The sequence below is a fragment of the Cervus elaphus genome, chromosome 10 (assembly GCF_910594005.1).
Source record: "Cervus elaphus chromosome 10, mCerEla1.1, whole genome shotgun sequence".
Lineage (NCBI taxonomy): Eukaryota > Metazoa > Chordata > Mammalia > Artiodactyla > Cervidae > Cervus > Cervus elaphus.
The window spans coordinates 40491908-40510723 of NC_057824.1; the positions used below are offsets into that span (position 1 = coordinate 40491908).

The 18816-nt window shown below is 43.5% G+C and overlaps 1 non-coding gene across 1 annotated transcript; it reads right to left on the reverse strand.

The window, feature by feature from the left end:
- Nucleotides 1-1915: 1915 nt before the first annotated feature.
- On the reverse strand, nt 1916-2022 carry LOC122702393. The gene has a single exon (XR_006343252.1). It is a non-coding gene; the product is annotated as a U6 spliceosomal RNA (small nuclear RNA).
- Nucleotides 2023-18816: the final 16794 nt, after the last annotated feature.

The following is an 18816-nucleotide window of genomic DNA, read 5'->3' on the forward strand; positions in this document are numbered from 1 at the left end:
ATGACAACTTGCGGTGAATGGTGTTGGATTTGTGATCTCCGAAGAAGAAGATTTAATTTCACGACCAGGGACCAGGGCTGATCTCTCAAGAGCTTTTGTATAGCAGGGTTTTATTAAAGTATAAAAAGGGACAGAAAAAGCTTCTGACATAGACATCAGAAGGGGGACGGAGAGTGTCCCCCTCGCTAATGTTAGCAAGGGAGTTATATACTTTTTAAATAAAGAAGCGAAAGGCAAAGGAGAAAAGGAAAGATATACCCATTTGAATGCAGAGTTAAAGTATGTGGCTCAGAGGTTAAAGCATCTGCCTCCAATGCAGGAGACCTGGGCTCGATCCCTGGGTCGGGAAGATCCCCTGGAGAAGGAAGTGTTAACCCACTCCAGTATTCTTGCCTGGAGAATCCCATGGACAGAGGAGCCTGGTAGGCTACAGTCCACGGGGTCGCAAAAAGTTGGACATGACTGAGCGGCTTCACAAGGAGAGATAAGAAAGCCTTCCTCAGTGATCAATGCAAAGAAATAGAAGAAAGCAATAGAATGGGAAAGACAAGAGATCTCTTCAAGAAAATTAGAGGGAACATTTCATGCAAAGATGGGCACAATAAAGGACAGAAATGGTATGGACCTAACAGAAGCAGATGATATTAAGAGGTGGCAATAATACACAGAGAACTATGCAGAAAAGATCTTCACGACCCAGGTAATCATGATGGTGTGATCACTTACCTAGAGCCAGACATCCTGGAATGGGAAGTCAAGTGGGCCTTAGGAAGCATCACTACGAACAAAGCTAGTGGAGGTGATGGAATTCCAGATGAGCTATTTCAAATCCTAAAAGATGATGCTGTGAAAGTGCTGCACTCAATATGCCAGCAAATTTGGAAAACTCAGCAGTGGCCACAGGACTGGAAAAGGTCAGTTTTCATTCTGATCGCAAAGAAAGGCAGTGCCAAAGAATGCTCAAACTACTGCACAATTGCACTCATCTCACACACTAGCCAAGTAATGCTCAAAATTCTCCAAGCCAGGCTTCAACAGTATGTGAACCGTGAACTTCCAGATGTTCAAGCTGGATTTAGAAAAGGCAGAGGAGCCAGAGATCAAGTTGCCAACATCTGTTGGATCATAGAAAAAGCAAGAGAGTTCTAGAAAAACATCTTCTTCTGTTTTATGGATTATGCCAAAGCCTTTGACTGTGTGAGTCACAACAAACTGTGGAAAATTCTTAAATGAAAGGGAATACCAGACCACCTGACCTGCCTCCTGAGAAATCTGTATGTAGGTCGGGAAGCAACAGTTAGAACTAGACATGGAACAATAGACTGGTTCCAAATTGGGAAAGGAGAACATTGAGGCTGTATATTGTCACCCTGCTTATTTAACTTATATGCAGAGTACATCATGTGAAATGTTGGGCTGGATGAAGCACAAGCTGGAGTCAAGATTGCCAGGAGAAATATCAATAACCTCAGATATGCAGATGACACCACCCTTATGGCAGAAGGTGAAGGAGAACTAAAGTGATGAAAGTAAAAGAGAGTGAAAAAGCTGGCTTAAAACTCAACATTCAAAAAACGAAGAACATGGCATCTGGTCCCATCACTTCATGCCAAATAGATGGGGAAACAATGGAAACAATGACAGACTTTATTTTCTGGGGCTCCAAAATCACTTGTGGATGGTGACTACAGCCATGAAATGAAAAGACACTTGCTCCTTGGAAGAAAAGCTATGACCAACTTAGACAGCATATTGAAAAGCAGAGACATTACTTTGTCAACAAAGGTCCATCTAGTCAAAGCTATGGTTTTTCCAGTAGTCATATATGGATGTGAGAGTTGGACTATAAAGAAAGCTGAGCACCAAAGACTTAATGGTTTTGAACTGTGGGGTTGGAGAAGACTCTTTTTTTTTTTTTAATATGGAATGCTTCACGAATGTGCGTGTCATCCTTGCGCAGGGGCCATGCTAATCTTCTCTGTATCGTTCCAATTTTAGTAAATGTGCTGCCGAAGTGAGCACAGGAGAAGACTCTTGAGAGTCCCCTGGACTGCAAGGAGATCCAGCCAGTCCATCCTAAAGGAAATCAGTCCTGAATATTCATTGCAAGGACTGATGCTGAAGCTGAAGCTCCAACACTTTGGCCACCTGATGTGAAGAACCAACTCATTGGAAAAGACCCTGATGCTGAGAAAGATTGAAGGTGGGAGGAGATGGGGATGACCGAGGATGAGGTGGTTGGATGGCATCACTAACACAATCGACATGAGTTTGAGTAAACTCTGGGAGTTGGTGATGGACAGGGAGGCCTGGCATGCTGTAGTCCATGGGGTTGCAAAGAGTCAGACGTGACTGAGCGACTGAACTGCACTGAACTGACAATATATCAAAAGAATGTCACAAGGTTATAAAGATCTTAACTAGACCCACTCCCACAATTTACATTTTAAGATAACAGGATTAGCCAGAGGGTTTTCCAGGAAGGAAAAGCTGTCCTCAAGCAGGATACACTGTTGTTATGTAATCCTTAGTACAGGGTTTCAAGAGCTGTTTGTTGTGTAATCATCAATTCCCAGCTTAAAGAAAAAAACTTTTATGTGACTTTAAGTTTTATGTGACTAAGACTAAGGAATGTGGAGAAAAACAGATGTTTGCCCTTTCCTCTTCCTTGAGAATTCCAGACCCCTATCTCCATTTCGAGAACCCCAGACCCCTTTCTCCTCCCTGGGGACCCCAGACTTATCAACCTGCTTAGGAATTGACTCTCTCAAAGGCATGGCAACCCACTCCAATATTCTTGCCTGGAGAATCCCATGGATAGAGAAGCCTGACAGATTGTAGTCCATTGGGTTGCAGAGAGCCAGACATGACTGAAGCGACTTAGCACACAGGAGTGCATGCACAAGCATTTCCCCAGGGCAGAACCAAGTCTAAAGCATGGGAGACATCCCTGACATTCCATTGGCTGGGACACTGCAATTCCAATGCACGGGGCACAGGTTCAGTCCCTGATTAGGAAATGGAGATCCCAACGCCACGCAGCAAAAAAAAAAAAAAGTTTGAAGAATAGAAGTCACAGGAAGGCACATTAGCATGTAATACAAGAAAGCACTTTCCTAAAGGCAGCAGTGCTGGAGACACAGTGAATCTCTTTGAGAAGTCATGGAGGTATGTGAGTGGCCCCTGACTGAAGATTTGGTGGAAATTAAAATATGGCAGATTTATGTGAAGTGAGGGAAGCTTGGATTAGGTAATTCAGGAGTTCTTTCAAATCAGTTTTCTTATTACACTTCTAGCAGAAGTGAAAGTGAAGTCATTCAGTTGTGTCTGACTCTTTGCGACCCCATGGACTGTAGCTTACAGGCTCCTCCATCCATGGGATTTTCCAGGCCCAAGTACTGGAGTGGGTTGCCATTTTCTCATGGAGAAGCTGGCATGAAGCCTTCGAGATCACCTTGGGAAGATTCTGACACATGGTGATGGGGAATGCACATTTCAGGCAAAAGGGATGGGCCGATGAGAGACTGAGGAAGAAAGAGTAGGACATGAAGCTAAAGAAGTTTCAGCCAAGTTATGTCATAAGATTGAAATTTACCCCAAAAGAACAAAGGACTTTTGGCATTTCTGCCTTGCCCTAGCCTCACAACTTCTATTTGAGTACTACTGCCCCTCCCAGGGATTGAGGATGAGATGGCCAGATGCAGGTTTATAGGCTGGTGTATATTTCAAATGTGACCCTGTTCCCTTGGTCTCAGCTGATTACTGTAGAATAGGCATTGGCACTGTAGCTGGCCCAGTCAGCTTCTCCCTTTTTAGAGTGTGGACATTTAGAGATTTTGGGCCCCATGGTCTTTTCATTTGGGATGAGGTTGTCAATAATGGGCAAACTTAGGACTTCCCTGGTGGTCCAGTGGCTAAGACTCTGCACTCCCAAGGCAGGGGGCCTGGGTTCAATTCCTGGTCATGTAACTATATCCCACAAGCTGCAACTAAAATTTTGCATGCCACAACTAAAGATCCTGCATGCCACAACTAGGACCGGGTCAGCCAAATAAATAAATATTTAAAAAATAATAAAGGGCAACCATTTTTGAGCTTTGTTGAAGAGGTAGAGAAAGGTGGTCTGCAGAGAGGAAGCGAAGGATGGGGGAGATGGGGTGCATGCTCTAGCCACCTGGAAGACTAAGTTGTTTTGAGGTCCCCCTGAGGGCTCTGTGATATCCTTTAAACAGATTTATTCTTTTAATTTTAGCCAGTTCAAATGGGCTCCTGGTACTTGCCACAATGTGAGATTTGGCCAATACTTTCTTTCGTAGGGAGTCAACCAAGGCTTTGAAGGGAGTTATCCATAGTTCCTGAAGGAGTTGCGGGAATATTCTTCTGGAGGAGGGGTGGCAGAGAGGGTGAGGACAGTCGGATAGGTGATGAGACCTGAGAGGAGGCCTCCCTGATCACTTAGATATCCCCTCAAACACTTCATATGGTGCAAACACTTGTACAATAACCAGTCTTCCAGATTCTGTTTTTCTGTTTGACCTGCTTTCTCTTCCTTCCTTTCTTCCCTCCCTCCCTCCTTTCTTTCTTTCTGACAATACAGCATGGCTTGTGGGACCGTAGTTCCCTGACCAGGGATCGAACCCTGACCCACAGCAGTGAAAGCACAGAGTCGTAACCACTGAACCACCAGGGAATTTTTCCTGACCTGTTTTCTAGGTGGACTCAAGCCTTCTAATCAGAAGATGGGAAATGTTTTCTTTTCTCCCATGGAGGTAGGGAGTCACTTTCTTTGCTGTAACAAATCAAACAGGGTGATGTTACTGATATCCTCAGTATACATGACTCAGGCCAAATTTGGGTTGTGGCCACTTTGGAAGTTCAAGAATGACTGGGAATGCCCAGAGAACTTTCGAGGTAACCCTACAGAAAACCTTTTCAAGAGAGAGTAGAGAGGTTTCCTGAAGGTGAGGGAGACTCATGAACTTGACCCAGGAATGAAGTTGCCAGAGGGGAGTTGAGATCTTTCCTATACACAGTGGGAAACAGATAGATACACTATCTAAGTATATATATATATCTGGCTCAGCCGCCTGAGCATAACTTAGGGTTCAAGAACAAGAGAAGTTGAGAAAGGAGACTAAGTGAAACCTCAAAGAACTGCTTCACCAGCTGAACGCACTGGAGCCCAAGCAGTGGAGCCTGGGGACACTTCTACCATGATGTAAACTCGGAGTAGAGACAGATTTCCTCCAGATTCTATCACCCCCCTGGAGTCAACTTTGGCATTTGAAGGACTTGGGGCTAATTGCCTCAGGTCTGGGCTCTAGAAGCCAAGGTAGGAAGCCTGGAGCAGCTCACACACCAGGGCCTGGTACGTGAGGCCTTCTGAAATAGCACAGAAGACTGGCGGGAAGCTGGAGGCCTAGTACTAGCAGGTGGGGGTCAGAAAGCAACAGCATGGGAGGATAAAGAGGAATATGATCCTATTTGAACTCACAGAGTGCCGGGAGCCGTTGTGGGAGATCCCACCCATGACGAGGTCATGTGGAAAAACCTGACAGGCAAGGCCGTTCAGGATACAAGGGACCCTCCAGGTTGGCCCCGGCCTCTACCCCACCCTGTATCCTCCCCCCTTTTCTGCTGTTGTTCTTGTTTGCCCTGCTGCAGATTCTTGTGTTGCCTGCCGAGAGCTCTTCTGCTCCTCCTTCATTGAATAAAGACCAACTTAAAACCCTAATTAATAAATCTCCTACATGCTGGTACCCTATGAAGGGGCCAGGGATGAAAGAAATGCTTCAATTCAAACCCTTTTGCTGGCATTCTGGCTTGTTTGATAAATGTGTGCTCCCATTGCAAGAGATTAGCTGGTGACTTCTTGCAGGTAGTTAACTTTGAGACTAAGACCCTGTTTTGTGCTATACCTGCTGTTTTTGCAATCCTTTGCATTTCTGTTCCATAATAATGTAATCCTATCTAGTTCCCACAGAGATGACACCTAATAGAAAGAAAATAGGTTAACCACAAAAAAGACAGGGTCGGCTACTGAAGTTGCTTAAAGTTACACCAGGTGCAAGCCATAAATTGTCAACAGGCCTGAAAGCCAAAAGATATTATGCATAGAGATTAACTATAAAAAAGGCCCTAATAGGCACAGAGCCCTTTGGGGGGTGAGGAAGCCCTATTAGAGAACACAAAAAATGTTGTTTTATAAGTGGTTATTGGATCAATGTTTGATTGATGTTAATGTGCTGAGATTGTGCAGTGAAAACTATTGTTAATATAGTTGGAGATCTAGAAAAATAAGAGTTTAGCCCTAGTATAAAAACAATAAGATAATTGTTAATTTTAACCAGGAGTGCTAAACAGGGGCTGCCTCACCGGAGCTGCAGAGTCTTTGTGTGCTAAACTTTTTAGATAAATTTAGCTGAGAATTTCTGCAAAGACTGACTTTTATGTTAACAGGATTGTATTTCTATTATGTTGCAACCTGCTGTATCATGAGAACTGCCACTTTTCTGTTTTCTGCTAAGCTCAAGGCCAGAAGATAATGTACAAAAAATCTATGGGAAAAGACTCTCATAAACAAAAAATATACAGAAAACACCTGGTTTCATGAAGGACAAGCTGATATAATGTTAAACTAAGTCTGTATGCTTATCTGCCCCTTAGAAATGTTCCAACTTAGGGTATAAAGGCTATGGTGAAAAATAAAGCAACTGCCAGACCCTGCTGCACATCCCGGTCTGGTCTCTTTCTTTCTCTCTCTCTCTCTCTCTCTCACTCGCCAACGCTGTTCATCCTGAGGGTTCCCCTGGATCCTGCTAGGGCTGGACCCCAACAACAGAGGTTGAGTGCTGTCCTTTGAGCTACATTCAGAAGAAGGAACCAAGGCCCAGAGAGGTAAAGAGATTGATCGGCACAACATGGCAAGACAGTAAGGCCCCCAATTGAGTCCCAGATCACAGGCCCTGAACTATGTGTGGTTTTGGCCACAAAAATCAATCCCCCCCCCAAAAAAAAAATCAACACTACATCTAGAGATTGGGAATGGAGCCATTGAAGTGAGGTTACCCAGGGACCATGGGGGTCCATGGATTGCAGGTGAATGCCCAAGGGGTGCCATCTTTAGGGGATCCCTACCTGTGGTATGTTTCACTCAGCCCCTCCCTCCAGGTAGACAGAAAACCCAGGTTGAGTTTCTAGAACTTTAGAATGCATGGTCCATTTAGCCGTGACATCATAAGGGCCTTGGAAGAGGGTGATGGACTTAGTAAACTCCTCTCTCTTGAGGCTCTGTCTCCTTCTCTGGGGAGTTCCACCTTCTAACCTCCTGGCAGCTGGGAAGAAGAGAAAGGAACCTTGTGGTGACCCAGATATTTGTGTCAGAACCATTCTGACCAAAGCAGCTTGTGTCAAGACACCCAGGAGGAAGTAGTGGGTGGGGAGCCCGCAGCTGGGAAATAGCAGTTGATGGCAGCCGGTGGCATTTACACCAGCAGATCTGCTGTGTAAATCTAAAAAGGGAACTCTGCCCTGATTTGCCCTGGGTTTAGAGGCAGTTGGGCCTGGTGGATGTTGGGTGTGGCAGGGAGGCCTCAGCCCCTTCCTGTTGCCAGCTACATCAACCAGAGACCCACTGGTCCCTGCACACTGGAGTCTCCCTCCTGCCACAACCTTGCTTAGTCAATATTTTATTCCTTCAAGAGCCATAGGAAAGGGACTTCTCTTCTGGTCCAGTGGGTAACAGTCTGTTCTCCCAATGCAGGGGGCCTGGGTTCGATCCCTGGTCAGGGAACCATTATTAGATCCTGCATGCTGCAACTAAGACCCCGAATAGACAAATAAATAGATAAGCTTTAAAAAAAAAATGAGTCATAGGAAAGAAAAGGCTCAGTGTGAGAGTCCGAGTGGACTGGGACACGAGAGGCCATTAGGAGTGGACGCCACCTTCCACATTATCGCTGTGCCTGGCTCATGGAGCTCATATTTCTATCTCTCATGACACATATTTCTCTGCATGTTTGCACTGCCCTCTCCTCACTCATAACTGGCCAATCCTCTCTCTGTTCCCCAGTTCACATTCTGGCAGAAGCCAATGGATTGCTTACCTGCCACCAGTGTATTGTTTCGTATTATACAGCCATTAAGTAAATTCCTGGTTCTAGGAACTCAGCCTTTTTTCTTTAAACTCCTTCAACATCTTCCTTTAGGATGATACAGATTTTTGCTTCTTAAGAGCCTAGATCCTGGAAAGCAAAAGCCTCTTAACTATCCTTAGAGAAAAGGGTAGCCCCAAGCATTCATTCATTCAGTAAATACTTACTGATTCAATATTTATTCACTCTGCTCCAAGTACTGTTTTAGGTACTGGGCACACAGCAGTGAGGGGTTCCCAGGTGGCACTAGTGGTAAAAAAAACCCGCCTCCCAATGCGGAAGACATGAGGGTTCGATCCCTGGGTCTAGAAGATATCTTGGAAGAGGGCATGGCAATGCACTTTGCTATTGCCTGGAGAATCCCCCAAGGACAGAAGAGGCTGGTAGGCTACAACCCATAGGGTTGTAAAGAGTTGGACATGACTGAGCGACTAAGCACAGAACAGCACAGGGAAGATGTACAATCACCTGGATGACTAAGGAAATTAGGTCGTAGAAGTAGTTTGTTAGTGCTAAGGAACAAGAACCTCAAGGAGATGAGGGAAGGAGCCTGCAAGAGAACAAGTGTCTGGAGGCGAAGGGTGATCAAAGAGCCAGGAGAGCAGAGAGGCTGAAAATGAGTGAACATGAGGAGGGTAAGCTCAAACAGATGAAGAGATGTCTGATGGATTAAAGCTGCATGGGCAATGGTGAGAACTTTGGCTGGTATTTTGAGTGAAATGAGAAGACATTGGAGGGTTTTGAGCAAGAGAGTGATGTGATCTTTTATTTTTATTTATTTATTTTTGGCTGAGTCATGTGCCACATGGGATCCCAGTTCCTCAACCAGGAATCAAACCCGTGTCTCCTGCAGTGGAAGCCTGGAGTCTTAACAACTGGACCACCAGGGAAGTCTGACATATTTTCAAAGGACCCGTCTGGCTACAGCAGAGGCAATGTTGGAAGCAGGACCAGTTATTTAGGGGACTGCCACAAAATCTAGGTACAAGGAGCTTCCGTGTTGGTGAACAGGTGGAGGTGCTGGGAGAGGGTGATGCCTGGAGAGGACAAGGAAGCTCTTTCCTCACACCCTGCCCTGTCCATCTTTTCCTTCTGGCTGTTACTGAATTATCAGTTCAGTCAGTCACTCAGTTGTGTCCGACTCTTTGTGACCCCATGGACTGCAGCATGCCAGGCCTCCCTGTCCATCACCAACTCCTGGAGATTGCTCAAACTCATGTCCGTTGAATCAGTGATGCCTTCCAACCACCTCATCCTCTGTTGTCCCCTTTTCCTCCTGCCTTCAATCTTTGCCATCATCAGGATCTTTTCCAAAGAGTCAGTTCTTCGCATCAGGTGGCCAAAGTATTGGAGTTCCAGCTTCAAACTCAGTCCTCCCAATGAACATTCAGGACTGATTTCCTTTAGGATGGACTGGTTGGATCTCCTTGCAGTCCAAGGGATTCTCAAGAGTCTTCTCCACACACCACAGTTCAAAAGCATCAATTCTTCGGCGAGCAGCTTTCTTTATAGTCCAACTCTCACATCTATACGTGACTACTGGAAAAACCATAGCTTTGACTAGATGGACCTTTGTTGGCAAAGTGATATCTCTGCTTTTTAATATATTGTCTAGGTTGGTCATAGCTTTTCTTCCAAGGAGCAAGCACCTTTTAATGTCATGGCTGCAGTCACCATCCACAAGTGATTTTGGAGCCCCAGAAAATAAAGTCTGTCACTGTTTCTATTGTTTCCCCATCTATTTGCCATGAAGTGATGGGACCAGATGCCATGATCTTCATTTTTTGAATGCTGAGTTTTAAGCCAACTTTTTCACTCTCTTTCACTTTCATCAAGAGGCTCTTTAGTTCTTTGATTTTTGCCATAAGGGTGGTGTCATCTGCGTATTATTGAGGTTATTGATATTTCTCCTGGCAATCTTGATTCCAGCTTGTGCTTTATTCAGACCAACATTTCTCATGATGTACTCTGCATATAAGTTAAATAAGCAGGATGACAATATACAGCCTTGATGTATTCCTTTCCCAATTTAGAACCAGTCTGTTGCTCCATATCTGGTTCTAACTGTTGCTTCCTGACGGGCATACAGATTTCTCAGGAGGCAGGTCAGGTGGTCTGCTATTCCCATCTCTTTAAGAATTTTCCACAGTTTGTTGTGACTCACACGGTTAAAGGCTTTGGCATAGTCAATAAAGCAGAAGTAGATGTTTTTCTGGAATTCTCTTGCTTTTTTGATCCATTGGATGTTGGCAATTTGCTGTCTGGTTCCTCTGCCTTTTCTAAATCCAGCCTGAACACCTGGCAGTTCACGGTTCACATACTGTTGAAGGCTGGCTTGGAGAATTTTGAGCGTTGCTTTGCTAGCATGTTCTGCTGCTGCTGCTGCTGCTGCTAAGTCGCTTCAGTCATGTCCGACTCTGTGCGACCCCAGAGACGGCAGTCCATCAGGCTCCCCCGTCCCTGGGATTCTCCAGGCAAGAACTCTGGAGTGGGTTGCCATTTCCTTCTCCAATGCATGAAAGTGAAAAGTGAAAGTGAAGACGCTCAGTCGTGTCCGACTCGTAGCGACCCCATGAACTGCAGCCCCACCAGGCTCCTCCGTCCATGGGATCTTCCAGGCAAGAGTACTGGCTTGGATTGCCATTGCCTTCTCCGTGCTCTTATGCGAGATGAGTGCATTTGTGCGGTAGTTTGAGCATTCTTTGGCATTGCCTTTCTTTGGAATTGGAATGAAAACTGACCTTTTCCAGTCCTGTGGCCACTGCTGAGTTTTCCAAATTTGCTGGCATATTAAGGGCAGCACTTTCACAGCATCACCCTTTAGGATTTGAAATAGCTCAATTAGAATTTCATCACCTCCACTAGGTTTGTTCGTAGTGATGCTTCCTAAGGCCCACTTGACTTTGCATTTCAGGATGTCTGGCTCTAGGTGAGTGATCACACCACTGTGGTTATCTGGGTCATGAAGATCTTTTTTGTATAGTTCTGTGTATTCTTGCCACCTCTTCTTAATATCTTCTGCTTCTGTTAGTTCCATACAGTTTCCATCCTTTGATGTGCCAATCTTTGCATGAAATGTTCCCTTGGTATCTCTAATTTTCTTGAAGAGATCTCTAGTTTTTCCCATTGTACTGTTTTCCTCTATTTCTTTGCACTGATCACTGAGGAAAGCTTTCTTATCTCTCCTTGCTATTCTTTGGAACTCTGCATTCAAATGGGTATATTTTTCCTTTTCTTCTTTGCCTTTCACTTCTCTTCTTTTCTCAGCTATTTGAAAGGTCTTCTCAGATGACCATTTAGCCTTTCTTTTTGAATAAATAAATACTTTAAAAACACCTAGACATTACAATGGGAACAATGTTGTCCACCATTCCTGTTCTACAGGATTAAGTTGCAAACCACAGCAGTTGCCCACTGACAGTCCAGGGAATTCCAGAAGAAAAACAGGTGGAGCTTTCTGTGTTTGGGATGTAGATAATTGAGATGCGTGTCTAAGGAAGAGTGTCAGTGACCCCAGATGCTTGCATCTTCTCATACGTAGAAAAGTAGTAAAATCATTAATTTAAGATCTCTGACTTTGTGATTAGATTAGTAATCTTTTACCAAGATGTATGGCTTCCCAGGTGGTGCTAGTGGTAAAGAATCCACCTGCCAATGCAGGAGACTAAGAGACTGGAGTTCAATCCCTGGATCTGGAAGATCCCTTAGAGTAGGAAATGGCAACCCACTCCAGTATTCTTGCCTGGAAGGTTCCATGGACAGAGAAGCCTGGTAGGCTACAGTCCATGGGCTGGCAAAGAGTTGGACAAAGCTGAGCGACTGAGCACACATATACCAAGATGCATGCTTGATGACATGTACTTCCCAGCCCCAAAGACATATATATCCTGGCTCCTCACTTCCCACTTGAGAGCAATTCCTCAGAGCTATCTGAGAGGCCAGTTCCTGGGTATAATTCTCAATAAGGTCTCAGATAAAACTGAAATTTGATGCTTTTATGGTGTGCATTTCTTTTTGCAGGGTGGGGGGGGGGCTTCCCTTGTGGCTCAGCTGGTAAAGAACCTGCCTACAGTGCGGGAGACCTGGGTTCGATCCCTGGGTTGGAAAGATCCCCTGGAGAAGGAAAAGGCTACCCACTCCAGTATTCTGGCCTGGAGAATTCCATGGACTATACAGGGTTGCAAAGAATCTGACATGACTGAGAGATTTTCACTTTTCTTTTTTTTTCAGTTGACAGGAACATCAAGAAAAAAAAAAAAAGGTGAGATATTGACAAGTAAAGAAAAAGAGAATTGGTAGAATTGCCGTAACTCCTCCGAAAGACAATTTATTATTACGTATTATTATGTATTGTTTTTGAAGATGTATATGCCTTGTGACTTTAATTCTTATGGATATATCATAAGGAAGTTTATAAAGAATATACAAAAAGACATATACCAGAATTTTTATTGAAGCATTGCAACTCAATATATATCAGAAAAAGAATTTAAAAAAAGAAAGAAAAGGAAGACTATATGTGAGCATATCCGAATAATGGAATATTATATAGCTGTCAAAATGAATAGACCAGAGCTATACATATCTGGGCTTTCCAAGTGATGCTAGTGGTAAAGAACCTGCCTGCTAATGCAGGAGACATGAGATGTGGGTTCGATCCCTGGGTCGGGAAGATCTCCTGGAGGAGGGCCATAGCAACCCACTCCAGTATTCTTGCCTCGAGAATCCCATACATAGAGGAGTCTCGCAAGCTACAGTCCATAGGGTCACAAAGAGTTGGACACGGCTGAAGTGACTTAGCACACATACATGCATTCATATCTACTTTGATTGGGCTCACAGACACTGAGTTAACAAAGCAAAGTACAGAACATTTTATACAGTTTGGAAATTATTTTATGTCAATTAAAAATCATAAATATCACAAAATATATATTGTGATATTTATACATACTAAAATATAAAAGCATCACTACCTTCAAACAATTATAATTATTGCTTTGAAGACAGGACATCGGGGGGATTACAGTATTATTTGTACTGATACACTTACCCAAAAATATAGAATAATCTGATGCAAAAAAAAATTCTATGCACAAAATAATGATGACTTGAACCATGGAATGATCAATGATGAAGGTACAAAAGAACATAATATAGGGAATTCCCTGCTAGTTTAGTGGTTAAGACCCCACACTTCCAGTGCAAGGGTATGTGTTTGATCCCTGGTTGGGGAAGATCCCACAAGCTGCAAGGTGTGGCCAAAAAAAAAGAAAGCATGATACAAAGTCCTGTTTGCTTTCTTGGGTGGAGCAAGAGAAAATTCTCTCATCATTTTCAGATGAACCTACAGAAAAATAAGAATGAAAATCATTTTACCCTAGAGAGGGCACAGAGGCTTGAGGCATCCAAGCCACTGGTTCAGTCTTAGTTTCATGGATTTTGTGTAACCCCGGAACTTCCCAGTCTGAGATCTCACTAGTCACTCCTCTGAGAGGTGATAAGTTTGAGCTCATTTCCATGGTCCTGTATGGGACAATTCTTAAGTGGAACAACCATGCCATCCTGGAGAGAGCTGCATCTGTTGAGTCCAGTCTATCCAGGGCCATCTTTGCCCTGGGCTTGACCTCAGGTCCCATCCGCCATCACCATGCCAACAGGATCTGTTTCACACTGTTCATGTGATGCAGCCAAGATGACATAACATGGAAACCGGCTGCTGAAGCTACTTCCTTAGAAGGAGGTGCAAGAATGACCAACACTATGTGAGTTTCATCCATTTTTCTCTAGATACTTGGTCTGTTTGAACACTGAGGAGACATTTATTTGTAGCTTCCTGAAGCTACAAAGTACAAGCAAGCCCCCCACATTCTGGGAAGTCAGAGGCCCAGTGGAGGAGAGAGCAAGTGATTCTTTTTTTTTCAAACTGAAAACCAGAACATGATAAATATACAAAGGAGTATACCCACCTGCTGAAACATACACATAAACTATAATCCAAACAGTGGAGACTTTGAGATTGTTTCCTGAATTCCTTTCATCCCAGGTGCTCTATTCATTGCTACTGATACACTTAAAGTTTCTATAAACTTAAGCCCTAACTCAAGCATCTAAAATTTGAAGCAGGTGTAAAGCAAGAATTCCCAACCTCTGAGATCTAAAATGCCTGATAATCTGAGATGGCACTGATGTAATAAAAATAGAAATAAGTGCACAATAAATGTAATGCTCTTGAATCATTCTAAACCATCACCATCCCCCCAACTCCCTGTCCAAGAAAATGTTGTCTTCCATAAAACCAGTCTCTGGTGCCAAAAAGTTTGGGGACTGCTGGACTGTATAGGAAAACTTTCACACTGGAGATGGCTAATTTGACTATTAATTATGGGTTAGATGTTCCGTGGGCCTCCCTCGTGGCTCATTGGTAAAGAATCCAACTACCAACGCAGGAGACATAGGTTCCATCCCTGGGTTGGGAAGATCCCCTGGAGGAGGGCATGGCAACCCACTCTAGTATTCTTGCCTAGAGAATCCCATGGACAGAGGAACCTGGTGAACTACAATTCATGGGGTCGCAAAGAGTCAGTTGGACATGACTGAGCAACTAAACAACAACAGATGCTCTGTGGCGAGAGGAGAATTATAATTTTTCCAAACAGATAAAATCTGTATGTGTTGCAGGAAGGGGGACCCCTTCCAGGGCCCGAAACTGGGCTCTTGTCTAACACTCGGAAATGAATTGTCCGAGGAGACACATGCTGACAAAGCAAGAGATTTTATTGGGAAAGGGCACCCGGGTGGAGAGCAGTAGGTAAGGGAACCCAGGAGAACTGCTCTGCCGCGTGGCTCACAGTCTTGGGTTTTATGGTGATGGGATTAGTTTCCGCGTGGTCTTTGGCCAATCATTCTAATTCACAGTCTTTCCTGGTGGCGCACGCATCGCTCAGCCAAGATGGATGCTAGCAAGAGGGATTCTGAGAAGTGGACGGACAGGTAGTGTCTCTTCTCGATCTTTCCCGAACTCTTCCGGCTGGTGGTGGCCTATTAGTTCCGTATTCCTTATCAGGATCTCCTGCCATAAAACAACTCATGCAAATGGTTACTATGGTGCCTGGCCAGGGTGGGCGGTTTCAATCAGTGTGCTTCCCCTAACATATGCATTTAACTACTAGAATAATTTTTTTGTCACGAAGAATGTATGACTCCAAATGGTTTTGTCGCTTTTTAGTTGCTAAGTCATGTCCAACTCTTTTCAACCCCATGAACTGTCGCACGCCATGCTTCCCTGTTTTCTACTTTCTCCTGGAGTTTGCTTAAACGCATGTTCATTGAGTCAGTGATGCCATGGTTATTCTAGAAATTTTATTCTGTTACTTTATATACTTCTGTGATGTTTGAATTTTAAAATGTGCATTCTTTTTGTAATTAAAAAATGAAAGAATTTGGTTAGCTGTAAATTGGAACTGCTGTACAGAGAATTGATGAAATCAGTCTGATTTACCTGATTTTAACTGAATTTCAAAAAGACTATTTAACATCATCTCATTATCAAGAGCTAGCTTGTCACATGGTAACTTCTTGGCAGTAGATTACGGGTAATCTGCCTGCAAAAGCTTTCCCCAGGAGACTTCCCTGGTTAGGACTGGGACTCCATGCTTCCAATACAGGGGGTGCAGTTTCAATCCCACTTCGTGTGGTGCAGCCAAAAAAACAAAAAAGCCTTCCTCAAGACAATAATACTGAAAGTGGTCTTACTGGTTGAGCAAGATCTCCTCACAGCAGCATTGCTTTCCCATAAACAAATACACTTCCTCTATTCTGTTGTGTTTTTAATATATTTAATTACCCAAGTTGGGGTTTCCCTGGTGGCTCAGTGGTAAAGCATCTGTCTGCCAATGCAAGAGACATGGGTTCATTCCCCAATCTGGGAAGATCCTATATGCCTCAGAGGAACCCAGCCCATGCGCCACAACTCCTGAGCCTGTTCTCCAGAGCCCAAAAGTCACAACTACCGAGCTACGTGCCCTAAGCCTGTGCTCCGCAAGAAGAGAAGCCACTGTAATGAGAAGCCTGAGTATCACAACTAGAGAGTAGGTCCCTCTCACCGCAACTAGAGAAAAGCCCTCACAGCGACGAAGACCCAGTGCAGCCAAAAATAAATGAGTAAATAAAATTAAAGCTACCCAAGTTTTACATCTTTGTTGTTAAAAAAAAATGTTTCTTCCAGAAATATGTAACCTGTATTCTGCCGAGGTAGCCACTGTTTGGAGTTTGGTTGTGCCCTTTCAGATTATTGTTCTTTCTACACAGTCATGATATCAACTTCCGTTTTCCTCTCTTCCTTTCTTTTTAGATATAAATCACACACCATTCACCGTCTTCTCATATATTCACAAAGATGTGAATCATGACCACTAATTTCGGAACATTTCCTGATTCTAAAAATATCTCTATACCCAATAGCAATCTCTCCTCTTCTCCAATCCCTGATCCTGGCAGCCATCTGTCATCTATTTTCTGTCCCTAGAGATTTGCCTGTTCTGGACGTTTCACCTAAGTGCAATTATACAGTATCTGAACTTTTGTGCCTGACTTCTTTCACATAGCAAGATTTTCAAGGCTTGTCCATGTTGAAGCATGTACTAATATTTCATCCTTTTAAAAATATTTGTTTTTTAAGCTCAACAATTTGTGTCTATTTATTTATTTAGCTGCCTTGGGTCTTCGCTCTGGTACGGGGGATCTTTTGTTGTTGTTGCAGCACATGGACTATCCAGTTGTGGCTCGCAGGCTCCAGAGCTTGCAGGCTCAGTAGTTGTGGCTTGGACTTAGTTGCTCTGAGGCATGTGGGATCTTAGTCCCCAGAACAGGAATTAAACTTGGGTCCTTTGCATTGCAAGGAGGATTCTTAATCACTGGACCTCAAGGGAAGTCCCTAATTTTTTAAAATTTATTTTTTATCTTATTCATTTATTTTTTTAGCCACATTGCATGACATACAGGATCCTCATTCCCCGATCAGGGATTGAACCCAAGCCCTCTACAGTGGACGCACAGAATGTCAACCACTGGGCCACCGGGGAGGTACCTACTTCATTCTTTAAAAAAAAATTTTTTTTTAACACCAAAAACACTTTGTATTGGGGTATAGACGGTTAATAATGTTCTGATAGTTTCAGGCGAACAGCAAAGGGACTCAGCCATACATACACATGTATCCATTCTCTGCCAAACCCCCTCCCATCCAGGCTGGCACATAAGCTTGAGCAGAGTTCCATGTGCTATACAATAGGTCTTTGTTGGTTATCCATTTCAAAGATAGCAGTATGTTCTTGACCCTCTGGAAGTCCTTAACTATCCCTTGAGTTGCCCCTGGGGGACAACATGAGTTCCTTTTCTGAGTCTGTGAGTCTCTTTCTGTTCTGTCAGTTAAGTTTATTTGTATCATTTCTTTTTAGATTCCACATGTAGGGGATGTCACAGCATTCTTTTTTATGACTGAGTAATATTCCGTTGTACAAATAGACCACATTTTGCTTACCCATTCATCGGTTGGTAGACGTTTGCATTGTTGCCAATTTGGGGTTAATATGAATAATGTTGATCTGAGCATTCCTGTGTAAGTTTTTTTGCAAACACGTGTTTTCAGTTCTTTTGGATCTAGACCTAGGACTTGCTAGGTCACAGGGAAACTGTATTTAACTTTTCTGAGGAACTGTCAAACTGTTTTCCACAGTAGTTTAAATTTCCGCTGGTAAAGTAGAAGGGCTCCAATGTCTCCACATTCTCACGAACCCTTAGTTCTTTTCTTTCTTTCATTTTTAGTCTAGCCATCCTTGTGGGTATGAGGTGGTATCTTTTAGTGTTGATGTGCATTTTTCTCTAGTGACTAATAATGTTGAACATTTTCATGTGCTGAGTGGCCATTTTATATACTGTTTTTGGAGAAATGTCTCTTAAAATTCTTTGTCCACTTAAAAAACTGGGTTGTCTTTTTATCATTGAGCTATAAGAGTTCTTCACTTATTCTGTTTTGTTCTTCCCTTTTTCAGCTACACCTCACAGCATGTGGGATCTTAGTCCTCAAAACAAGAATTAAATCCACTCCCCATGCAGTAGAAGCTTGGAATCCTAGTCACTGAACTGCCTGGGAAGTCTCACCAGAGTTCTTTATATATTCTGGATACAAGTCCTGTACCAGATGATTTACAAATCATATATCTCCCATTCTGTGGAAATTAGTTTTTTGTTGTTATTTTTTAGACTCAAAATGAATGATTAAATACACTGTTCTCTAATTTGCTTTTTTTTTTTTTTCTTCAACAGTGAGTATATCACAGGCATCTTTCAATGTCAAGGGAAGGCTGTCTCATCCTTTTTCCCCCACCCCCATCTTATTTTTTTCTTTCCTTCTTCTTTTTTGTGGCTACATAGCATTCCATGACGGTTGTACCACAGTTCATCTGACCAGTCTTCCCCTGAGCTTTAACAAATCTTAAGTTCTTGTGTTGGTGAAGGACTGAGACGCCGCAGCTGTTGGGGTCGTGCTGTCTTCCCCAGGAAGACAAGAGGCACAGGAAGCGTCTAACCTGCTGAACACTTCCTCTCTGAAGCTCATGATGCGGTTTCACAACGTCCCTAGGCACAACCCTCTCTCCCCCGG